We start from the raw sequence: 12,290 nt of genomic DNA on the forward strand, positions 1-12,290 counted from the left end.
AATCCAGGTCCTGTCGCCTAGCGGGGCGGTGGGGGGGGGGGAGCGGGGGGCGCCGTGGAGCCTCACTGTCACCGGGAAGATCAGGCCCAGCTGTCCCGGAATTGGACTCCATGGAGGACCGCTGCCGGCACAATCATCCTGCCCCCACCCCCACAGCAGGGGGGTGGGAACAAGAGCAGTAGGACAGCTAGTGAAGTAAATGAGGAGGACATAGTAAATAAGGCCAGTAAGACTAAGAGGAAGAGCAGGCAGGGAGATGTTGCTGAGCACAGCGGGACTGGTGGTCTGAAGTGCATTTGTTTCAATGCGAGAAGTATAACAGGTAAGGCAGATGAACTTAGAGCTTGGATTAGTACTTGGAAATATGATGTTGTTGCTATTACAGAGACTTGGTTGAGGGAAGGGCAGGATTGGCAGCTAAATGTTCCAGGCTTTGGAAGCTTCAGGCGGGATAGAGGGGGATGTAAAAGGGGTGGGGGAGTTGCATTACTGGTTAAGGAGAATATCACAGCTGTACTGCGGGAGGATACCTCAGAGAGGTCATGCAGCCAGGCAATATGGGTGGAGCTCAGGAATAGGAAGGGTGCAGTCACGATGTTGGGGGTTTACTACAGGCCTCCCAACAGCCAGCGGGAGGTAGAGGAGCAGATATGTAGACAGATTTTGGAAAGATGTAAAGGTAACAGGGTTGTAGTGGTGGGTGATTTTAACTTCCCCAATATTGACTGGGACTCACTTAGTGCTAGGGGCTTGGATGGGGCAGAATTTGTGAGGAGCATCCAGGAGGGCTTCTTGAAACAGTATGTAGATAGTCCAAATGGGGATGGGGCCATTCTGGACCTGGTATTGGGGAATGAGCCGGGCCAGGTGGTCGAAGTTTCAGTGGGGGAGCATTTCGGGAGCAGTGACCATAATTCCATAAGTTTTAAGGTACTTGTGGATAAGGATAAGAGTAGTCCTCGGGTGAAGGTGCTAAATTGCGGGAAGGCTAATTATAACAATATTAGGCAGGAACTGAAGAATTTAAATTGGGGGCGGCTGTTTGAGGGTAAATCAACATCTGACATGTGGGAGTCTTTCAAACGTCAGCTGATTAGAATCCAGGACCAGCATGTTCCTGTGAGGAAGAAAGACAAGTTTGGCAAGTTTCGGGAAGCTTGGATAACACGGGATATTGTGAGCCTAGTCAAAAAGAAAAAGGAAGCATTTGGAAGGGCTGGAAGGCGAGGAACAGATGAAGCACTTGAGGAATATAAAGACAGTAGGAAGGAACTTAAGCAAGGAGTTAGGAGGGCTAAAAGGGGTCATGAAAAGTCATTGGCAAACAGGATTAAGGAAAATCCCAAGGCTTTTTATACATATATAAAGAGCAAGAGGGTAATCAGGGAAAGGGTTGGCCCACTCAAGGACAGAGATGGGAATCTATGCGTGGAGCCAGAGGAAATGGGTGAGGCGCTAAATCAGTACTTTGCATCAGTATTCACCAAGGAGAAGGACTTGGTGGATGATGAGCCTAGAGAAGGAAGTGCAGATAGTCTCAGTCATCTCATTATCAAAAAGGAGGAGGTGTAGGGTGTCTTTCAAAGCATTCAGGTAGATAAGTCCCCAGGGCCTGATGGTATATACCCTAGAATACTGAGGGAGGCAAGGGAAGAAATTGCTGGGGCCTTGACAGAAATCTTTGCATCCTCATTGGCTACAGGTGAAGTCCCAGAGGACTGGAGAACAGCCAATGTTGTTCCTTTGTTAAGAAGGGTGGTAAGGATAATCCAGGAAATTATAGGCCGGTGAGCCTTACGTCAGTGGTAGGGAAACTATTAGAGAGGATTCTTCGGGATAGGATTTACTCCCATTTGGAAACAAACGAACTTATTAGCGAGAGACAGCATGGTTTTGTGAAGGGGAGGTCGTGTCTTACTAATTTGATTGAGTTTTTTGAGGAAGTGACTAAGATGATTGATGAGGGAAGGGCGGTGGATGTTGTCTATATGGACTTAAGTAAAGCCTTTGACAAGGTCCCGCATGGCAGACTGGTGCAAAAGGTGAAGTCACACGGGATCAGAGGTGAGCTGGCAAGATGGATACAGAACTGCTCAGTCACAGAAGACAGAGGGTAACAGTGGATGGGTGTTTTTCTGAATGGAGGGATGTGACTAGTGGTGTTCCGCAGGGATCAGTGCTGGGACCTTTGCTGTTTGTAGTATATATAAATGATTTGGAGGAAAATGTAGCTGGTCTGATTAGTAGGTTTGCGGACGACACAAAGGTTGGTGGAGTTGCGGAAAATGATGAGGATTGTCAGAGGATACAGCAGGATATAGATCGGTTGGAGACTTGGGCGGAGAAATGGCAGATGGAGTTTAATCCGGACAAATGTGAGGTAATGCATTTTGGAAGGTCTAATGCAGGTGGGAGGTATACAGTAAATGGCAGAACCCTTAGGAGTATTGACAGGCAGAGAGATCTGGGCGTACAGGTCCACAGGTCACTGAAAGTGGCAACGCAGGTGGATAAGGTAGTCAAGAAGGCATACGGCATGCATGCTTTCATCGGTCGGGGAATAGAGTATAAAAATTGGCAAGTCATGTTGCAGCTGTACAGAACTTTAGTTAGGGCACACTTAGAATATTGTGTGCAATTCTGGTCGCCACACTACCAGAAGGACGTGGAGGCTTTGGAGAGGGTACAGAGGAGGTTTACCAGGATGTTGCCTGGTCTGGAGGGCATTAGCTATGAGGAGAGGTTGGAAAAACTCGGATTGTTTTCACTGGAACGACGGAGCTGGAGGGGCGACATGATAGAGGTTTACAAAGTTATGAGCGGCATGGACAGAGTGGATAGTCAGAAGCTTTTTCCCAGGGTGGAAGAGTCAGTTACTAGGGGACATAGGTTTAAGGTGCGAGGGGCAAAGTTTAGAGGGGATGTGCGAGGCAAGTTTTTTTACACAGAGGGTGGTGAGTGCCTGGAACTTGCTGCCAGGGGAGGTGGTGGAAGCAGATAGGATAGCGACGTTTAAGAGACATCTTGACAAATATAGAAATAGGAAGGGAATAGAGGGATATGGGCCCCAGAAGTGCAGAAGGTGTTAGTTTAGGCAGGCATCAAGATCGGCGCAGGCTTGGAGGGCCGAATGGCCTGTTCCTGTGCTGGACTGTTCTTTGTTCTTTGTATTCCAAGCAGAAGGGCCACCCGTGCATCAACACGAGCAGAATTTCTCATCCACAGCTGTTCCAAAAAATTCTAAATTCACTTCTAACAGCCCTTCAAAACACTCCCACAGGGGATGCTGAGACCAAGTGGGCCCACTTCAGAGACGCCATCTATGAGTCAGCTTTGACCACCTACGGCAACCGTGCGAAGAGAAATGCAGACTGGTTTCAATCTCACTTTGAAGAGCTAGAACCTGTCATAGCCACTAAGCGCACTGCACTGTTGAACTGCAAGAAAGCCGCTAGCGAGTTAACATCCGTAGCACTTAAAGCAGCCAGAAGCACTGCACAAAGAACAGTCAGGCGCTGCGCCGATGACTATGCAGTCATATTCAGCTGGCCTCAGACACCGGAAACATCAGAGGAATGTATGATGGCATTAAGAGAGCTTTTGGGCCAACCATTAAGAAGATCGCCCCCCCTCAAATCTAAATCAGGGGACACATTCACTGACCAACGCAAGCAAATGGACCGCTGGGTTGAGCACTACCTAGAACTGTACTCCAGGGAGAATGTTGTCACTGAGACCACCCTCAATGCAGCCCAGCCTCTGCCAGTCATGGACGTACAGCCAACAAAATCGGAACTCAGTGATGCCATTGATTCTCTAGCCAATGGAAAAGCCCCTGGGAAGGACAGCATTACCCCTGAAATAATCAAGAGTGCCAAGCCTGCGATTCTCTCAGCACTACATGAACTGCTTTGCCTGTGCTGGGATGAGGGAGTAGTACCTCAGGACATGCGCGATGCCAATATCATCACCCTCTATAAAAACAAAGGTGACCATGGTGACTGCAACAACTACCGTGGAATCTGCCTGCTCAGCATAGTGGGGAAAGTCTTTGCTCGAGTCGCTCTAAACAGGCTCCAGAAGCTGGCCGAGCGCGTCTACCCTGAGGTACAGTGTGGCTTCCGTGCAGAGAGATCGACCGTTGACATGCTCTTCTCCCTTCATCAGATACAGGAGAAATGCCGCGAACAACAGATGCCCCTCTACATTGCTTTCATTGACCTCATCAAAGCCTTTGACCTTGTCAGCAGACGTGGTCTCTTCAGTCTACTGGAAAAGATTGGATGTCCACCAAAGCTACTAAGTATCATCATCTCATTCCATGACAATATGAAAGGCACAATTCAACATGGCGGCACCTCATCAGACCCCTTTCCTATCCTGAGTGGCGTGAAACAGGGTTGTGTTCTCGCACCCACACTTTTTGGGATTTTCTTCTCCCTGCTGCTTTCACATGTGTTCAATTCTTCAGAAGAAGGAGTTTTCCTCCACACAAGATCAGGGGGTAGGTTGTTCAACCTTGCCCGTCTAAGAGCGAAGTCCAAAGTACGGAAAGTCCTCATCAGGGAACTCCTCTTTGCTGACGATGCTGCTTTAACATCTCACACTGAAGAATGCCTGCAGAGTCTCATCAACAGGTTTGCGGCTGCCTGCAACGAATTTGGCCTAACCATCAGCCTCAAGAAAACGAACATCATGGGGCAGGACGTCAGAAATGCTCCATCCATCAATATTGGCAACCACGCTCTGGAAGTGGTTCAAGAGTTCACCTACCTCGGCTCAACTATCACCTGTAACCTGTCTCTGGATGCAGAAATCAACAAGCGTATGGGAAAGGCTTCCACTGCTATGTCCAGACTGGCCAAGAGAGTGTGGGAAAATGGCGCACTGACACGGAACACAAAGGTCCGAGTGTATCAAGCCTGTGTCCTCAGTACCTTGCTCTATGGCAGCGAGGCCTGGACAACCTATGTCAGCCAAGAGCTACGTCTCAATTCATTCCATCTTTGCTGCCTCCGGAGAATACTTGGCATCAGGTGGCAGGACCGTATCTCCAACACAGAAGTCCTCGAGGCGGCCAACATCCCCAGCTGAGACACACGACTGAGTCAGCAGCACTTGAGATGGCTCGGCCATGTGAGCCGCATGGAAGATGGCAGGATCCCCAAAGACACATTGTACAGCGAGCTCGTCACTGGTATCAGACCCACAGGCCGTCCATGTCTCCGCTTCAAAGACATCTGCAAACGCGACATGAAGTCCTGTGACATTGATCACAAGTCGTGGGAGTCAGTTGCCAGCATTCGCCAGAGCTGGCGGGCAGTCATTAAGGCGGGGCTAAAGTGTGGTGAGTCGAAGAGACTTAGCAGTTGGCATGAAAAAAGACAAAAGCGCAAGTGTAACAGCCCCGACAATCAAATTTTTCTGCAGCACCTGTGGAAGAGTCTGTCACTCTAGAATTGGCCTTTATAGCCACTCCAGGCGCTGCTGCACAAACCACTGACCACCTCCAGGCGCTTACCCATTGTCTCCCGAGACAAGGAGGCCAAAGAAGATACAGTTCATGTCAAACATACAACCCAAGGGGTTTTTATGCAGGTTCTAGCCCCTCGGTGTACAATGGCAGGAGGGCCTTAGACTGTAGTCTTTCCCCATTGAGCCTTTCTGGCAGCTGCCCCAAGCTTTAGTGCGCCCCTCAGCACATAGTCCTGGACCTTGGAATGTGCCAGTCTGCAACACTCGATTGTGGACAGCTCCTTGCAATCGAAGACTAACAGTTTTCAAGCAGGCCAAAGAGCATTTTTCACAGAGTTGATGTTTCTTTCGGTGTGTGTCAGTGGGAACAGCCCGAAGGGCACAGAGTCCTGCATTATGGAACTGCTCAGGATAAACCTCAGCTCAAACCATTGCATCTCTTTCCTGATGTTCTTTGCGAAAGCACATTCCAGAAGGTGGGCGATGGTCTCATCCCCACTACAGCTGACTCGAGCGCAGCGTGCGGTGGCACTGAGACTCCAAGTGTGCATGAAGGAACTGACTGGGATGGTGGTTCTCACCACCAACCAAACCACGTCTTCACACTTATTCGAAAGCTGTGAGGCATTCTGCCAAATGAGGTTGACAGTCTTCTCAGGGAACCATCCACAGAATTCACCATCTCCTTCTCCCACAGGGCCTCGAGGACATTACAAGTGGACCACTGCCTGATTGACTTGTGCTGAAAGATGTTTTTTCTGCACAAACATTTCCACGGGGGACAGGTGGTATAGCACAGTCCAGCTGAACAGAGCTTTCTGCATCAACGTGGCCAGACCAATCCTTTGCAATGCCGGGGACAGATAGAACCTCAGAACGTGGTGACACTTGGGGTTGAATTATCTGCTCTTCCCTGCAGTGGGAAGAGTATAAAATTGGGTGGGATGGTGGTTGGGGGGTGGGGGGTAGGTGATGGGGGGGAGTGGGGTAGGGGGGAACCCACCACCATCCCATCTCTGCCAAAATTCAGTCCAGGTTGGGAATGCCTGTGAACGGCCATCCCACCCCACTGCCAACTGAGGCCCTTAACTGGGTAATTAACCCTCAATTGGGCCTCTTTCTGCCAAAGCCACAATTACCTGTGCGGTCGGTGGTCCTGCTGCTGCACAGGAAGCACGGCACAGAAAACCGTGCAGACTACGTCCTGGCTCTGGGTGGGGAGATCCCTCGTTCAAAGGCACAGTGCCTGAATGAGGGACCTGGCCTCGGGAAGGGGGGTGCTGGGTGCCCGCTGAGACCCACCCTGCCTGTCCTTACTGCTGACCACCCCCCTTGCCTCCCCCACCCCATGAGACCCCTCATGCCCTGACCTACCTTAAGCCTGGTTCCAGTACAGCTCCTTGGTTTCTGGTCACTGCAGCTACAGCAGCAGCCACCACCTCCACAGTGGCACTGCAGCTACCAGCCTCTGATTGGCCAGCAGCTGGGACTTCTGGCGATGGGGTCCTAAATCCTATGAAAGACCCGCCTGATTGGCACTAAATTCGGCAGGTGTTCTGTCGAAGAGTGGGCACGGGGATCTCGGCGTTGAGACCCCCGCCATGAGCATACAATTGCCCCCTTGGTGACAGTCTATGCACAGTTTGACACAGCTGCACACATAGATGGCCATCAGGATTACGGTGACGTTGGGTACGTTATTCCCCCCACTTTATCTCGAGATTTGTATATCATGTCATTGCAGACACTGTCCATTTTCAATCTCCAGATAAAGTGGAACATGGCTCGAGTGACTACTGTAGCACACAGGCCAAACCTTTTTTATTCATTCATGGGATGTGGGCATCACTGGCTAGGCCAGCATATATTGCCCATCCCTAATTGCCCTTGAACTGAGTGGCTTGCTAAGCCATTTCAGAGGGCATTTAAGAGACAACCACATGTGCAACATCCAGCAACACAGAGAACCTCACACCTGATGACCAGGTTTTTATCTGAAATGGAGGGGGACTGTCGCTCCCACATGCCCAGTATTTGTTTGACCTTGGCTATACTGTCCTCCCAGTTTTTGGCGCATACCCCAGCCCCTCTGAACTATATGCCCAGCAACTTCAGATAGCCTGACCTGATGGTGAAGTGGATAAAGGATCGGACGGCCCAGTTCCCAAAGAACATGGCTTCACTCTTGCCGTGATTTACTTTAGTCCCTGAGGCCAGTTCGAACTGGTCGCAGATGCTCATCAGTCTGTGAACCAACAGCAGATCAGAGCAGAAGATGGTGACGTTAAAGGCCTGCTACCCGACCTGAACCCGACGGGACCCGACGACATGTGTCAGGTTCGGGTCAGGTCGGGCCCCTCATCCGGGTCCGGCCAGACACACGCGGTAAGTGCTCTGCTGGTAGGTATTGAAATTAAAAAACTTACCTGAGCTAGGAGTCAGGGATGAAACTGAGTCTGCGCAGTGAGCGTGTGACGTCACTATGATGTCATCACGCATGCGCTGCAGCTTCCTGGAGGTTCCGAGTCCGAAGGTAAGTAAAGGGATGGTCGGGTCGGGTCGAGTCGGGGCAAAATCGGATGGACTCGGGCTGGGTCGGGCTTCGGTTCGGGTCGGGTTCTTTTTCCCAAACCGAGCAGGCCTTTAGGTGACATCATCCATGTACTGGGAGGCTTTGACCCATGCACCTGTGTTGCCTGGGATTGTCACCCCTCTTCTGCCTGCATACTTCCTGATGGACTCGGCAGAAGGTTTCATACAAAACATGAACAAGAACAAGACAGAGAGGACAGCCTTGTCGGACACCAGATTTGATCAGAAAGCTTTGGTTCTCACCCATTGATTGAAGCTGCACTACTGATGTTTGTGTAAAGCCATTGGATCCAATTGTAGATTCCATCCCCAAACTCCATTTGGAGAGCATGCCCATCGTGTAGGTGTGCAATATTCTGACAAAGGCTTTCTCCTGGTCCAAGCTGATGAGGCAGGTGTCAACCCTTCTGTCCTGTACTTAAGCAATCGTATCCCTGAGTAGAGCAAGACTTTCAGAAATCTTCCTGCTGGGTACAGCACAGGTCTGATCAGAAGCAAAATACTGCGGTTGCTGGAAATCTGAAATAAAAACAAGAAATGCTGGAAACAGTCAGCAGGTCTGGCAGCATCTGTGGAACACAGCGTCCATAGATGCTCCCAAACCTGCTGAGTGTTTCCAGCATTTCTCGTTTTTATTGCAGGTCTGATCAGGGTGGATTACCATCTCCAGAGCAAGTTTGACCCAATTGACAGTGACCTTGGACAGAATTTTGAAGTCCACGTTAAACAGTGAAATGGGCTGCCAATTTCTGATTTCCGCCCTCTCCTCCATCTGCTTGTCGATGAGAACGATGATACCTTTCCTCATGGATTCTGACATGCTGCCAGTCAAAAGCATACTCTCGTACATTTCCAGCAGGTCTGGGCCGATCCAATCCCATAGAGTTGAATACAACTCAGCTGGTGAACTGCCATCTCCGGGTGTTTTACTCATCTCAAAGGATCTGACAGCCTTTGTCAACTCTGCTTCAAAGTGGTAAGAGTAAAGTAAAATGGAAAAATGAAACATCAGAAGTAGTAGAAAGGCACAGACTAAACAACGCAAATATGATACCCTGGTCAAGTAACTATGATTTCTACAATAAAAATAACTCTTGTACTTAGATAGCACCTTTAATGTAGTAAAATGCCTCAAGGTGCTTCACAGGAGTGTTATCAACCTGAGCCACATAAGGAGATGTTGGGGCAGATGACCAAAAGCTTGGGAGAAGAGGTTAGTTTTAAGGGGGAAAGAGGCGGAGAGGTTTAGGGAGGGAATTCCAGAGCTTAGAGCCATGGCAGCTGAAAGCACTGCTGCCCATGGTGAAGTAGTTCAAGGCCAAAATTGGAGGAGCACACATATTTCGTAAAATTGTGGAGCTGGAGGAAATTACAGGGATGGAGAAGGATGAGATCACAGAGGAATTTGAAAACAAAGGATGATAATTTCAAATCAAGGCGTTGCTTAACCGGGAGCCAGTGTAAGACAACGTGCACAGTGATGACGGGTGAAAGGAACTCGGTGCGACTTAGAACATGGGCAGCAGAGTTTTGGAGGATTGCAGGTTTACAGAATGTAAAACATGGGAGGCCAGCCAGGAATGCATTGGAATAATCAAGACTAGAGGTAACAAAGGCATGAATGAGGAGTTCAACTGATGGGCTAAAGCAGTGGCAGAGGCAGGCAATATTACAGAGGTGAACATAGATGGTCGTAATGATGGTGTGGATACGTGGCAGAAGCTCATCCCAAGGTCAAATGTGACACCAAGGTTTGAACAGTCTGTTTCAGCCTCAGACATTCGATAGGGAGAGAAATAGAATCAGTGGCTGAGGAATGGAGTTTGTGGCAGTGACTGAAGACAATGACTTTGTTCTTCCCAATATTTAGTTCAAGAAACTTTCTGCTGAAGCAATCCAGCAGTTCAGAGACAGTGGACAATTTAATAAGAACACAAGAAATAGGAGTAGCAGTAGGCCATTCAGCCCCTCGAGCCTGCTCCGCCATTCAATAATACCATGGCTGATTTGATTCCGGCCTTAACTCCACTTTCCTGCCTGTCCCCCATAACCCTTGACTCCCTTGTAGATCAAAAATCTGTCTAATTCAGCTTTAAATATTCAATGGCCCATCCTCCACTGCTCTCTAGGGAAGAGAATTCCAAAGATTAACGACCCTATGAGAGAGGGAATTCCTCCACATCTCCATCCTAAAAGGAAGACCTCTTATTTTTAAACTCCACCCCCAGTTCTGGATTCCCCCATGAGGGGAAATTCGGGCTAGATTTTGTTCTCCCCCAGGCATGGGTTCTGTGGTGGGAAAGGGGAGGAGGTATGTTTGTCAGTGCGGGGTGGGGGGGAGGGGGACAGGGTCAAATACACATAATGGGTGTAGGGGATGGTGGGAAGGGTTGAACCTTAAACTTTGTGCAGTTTGGAGAGGGGGGTGGCGGGTAAGGGCAAATCATAATTACATTGGGGGGAGTGGGAAAGGGGTGTTAGAAATTTATTTATTTAATTTTGGGGGCAGAAATAAAAAAATTTAAATTGGGCGGCCGAGCTGGCTGCCCTTTATAAACGGCGCCAGCGCCTGCGCACAGGCAGCTGATGCCATTGCCTGGGACGGGCAGCCCGTCCACTCCATGAGATTGAGGGGTGCGGCCTGCCCTGGCTATTTAAATGAGCCGCCGAGCTTGAGATTGCGGCGGCCCTTTGGCATGCGGCCCAAGTGGGCGATCCACCATTTTTAGAGCTCGCCGCCGAGATTGGTGGCGGGCTCTTAAAATCCAGCCCATCATCTCAGCATCTAATCTGTCAAGCCCTCTCAGAATCATATATGCTTCAATAAGATCACCTCTCATACTTCTAAACTCCAATGTGTATCGGCCCAAGCTGCTCAACCTTTCCTTATAAGACAACCCTTTCATCTCAAGAATCAGCCTAGTGAATCTTCTCTAAACTTCTTCCAATGCAAGTACATCCCTCCTTAAATAAGGAAGCCAAAACTGTTTGCAGTACTCTAGGTGCAGTCTCATCAATGCCCTGTAAAGTTGCAGCAAGACTTCCCAACCCCCTTGCAATAAATGCCAACATTCCATTTGCCTTTTGAATTATTTGCTGTATCTTTTTTTACTTGTTCATGGGATGAGGGCATCGCTGCCAGGCCAGCATTTATTGCCCATCCTTAATTGCCCTTGAGAATATGGTGGTGAGCTGCCTTCTTGAACTGCTGCAGTCGTTGGGGTGTAGGTACACCCACAGTGCTGTTAGGAAGGGAGTTCCAGGATTTTGACCCTGCGACAGTGAAGGAATGGCAATATAGTTCCAAGTCAAGATCGTGTGTGGCTTGGAGGGGAACTTGCAGGTGGTGGTGTTCTCATGCATTGTCTTCTCTTGTCCTTCTAGGTATTAGAGGTCATGGGTTTGGAAGGTGCTGCTGAAGGAGCCCTGGTGAGTTGCTGCAGTGCATCTTGTAGATGGTTCACACTGCGGCCACTGTGCATTGGTGGTGAAGGGAGTAAATGTTGAAGGTTGTGGATGGGGTGCCAATCAAGCAGGCTGCTTTGTCCTGGATGATGTCGAGCTTCGAGTGTTGGAGCTGCACCCATCCAGGCAAGTGGAGGGTATTCCATAACACTCCTGACTTGTGCCTTGTAGATGGTGGACAGGCACTGGGGAGACAGGAGATGAGTTACTCACTGCAGAATTCCTAGCCTCTGACCTGCTCTTGTAGCCATAGTATTTATATGGCTAGTCCAGTTCAGTTTCTGGTCCGTGGTAACCCCCAGGATGTTGATAGTGGGGTATTCAGCCATGGTGTAGCTACAATTAGAGAGGCCTATAAACTACCTCCACCAGTGACTTCTTTCCACTGCTATTTCTCATCTCCACCAAAACTGATTCTCCATCTTGATCTTCCAAGATCATTTCTCACCACTGTGATCTCATCCTTTATTAACAGAGCTACCCCATCTCCTATTCCTTTCTTCCTATCGTTCCAAAATGTCAAATACTCTTGAATATTTAGTTCTGAGTCTTGGTTTCCTTAAACCATATCTCTGTAAAGGCTATCATATCATACCCATTTTCTTCTAGTTGTGCTATCAATTCATCTTGTTATGAATGCGATGTGCTTTCAGATAAATAGCCTTTAATTCTGTCTTTTTACCATTTTTCCCAACACTGACCTTATTGCTGGTGCACTCTTATGTTTGCATGCTCTGTCCTTTCCTGTCACACTCTGG

The sequence above is a fragment of the Heterodontus francisci genome, chromosome 18 (assembly GCF_036365525.1).
Source record: "Heterodontus francisci isolate sHetFra1 chromosome 18, sHetFra1.hap1, whole genome shotgun sequence".
Taxonomy (NCBI): Eukaryota; Metazoa; Chordata; class Chondrichthyes; order Heterodontiformes; family Heterodontidae; genus Heterodontus; species Heterodontus francisci.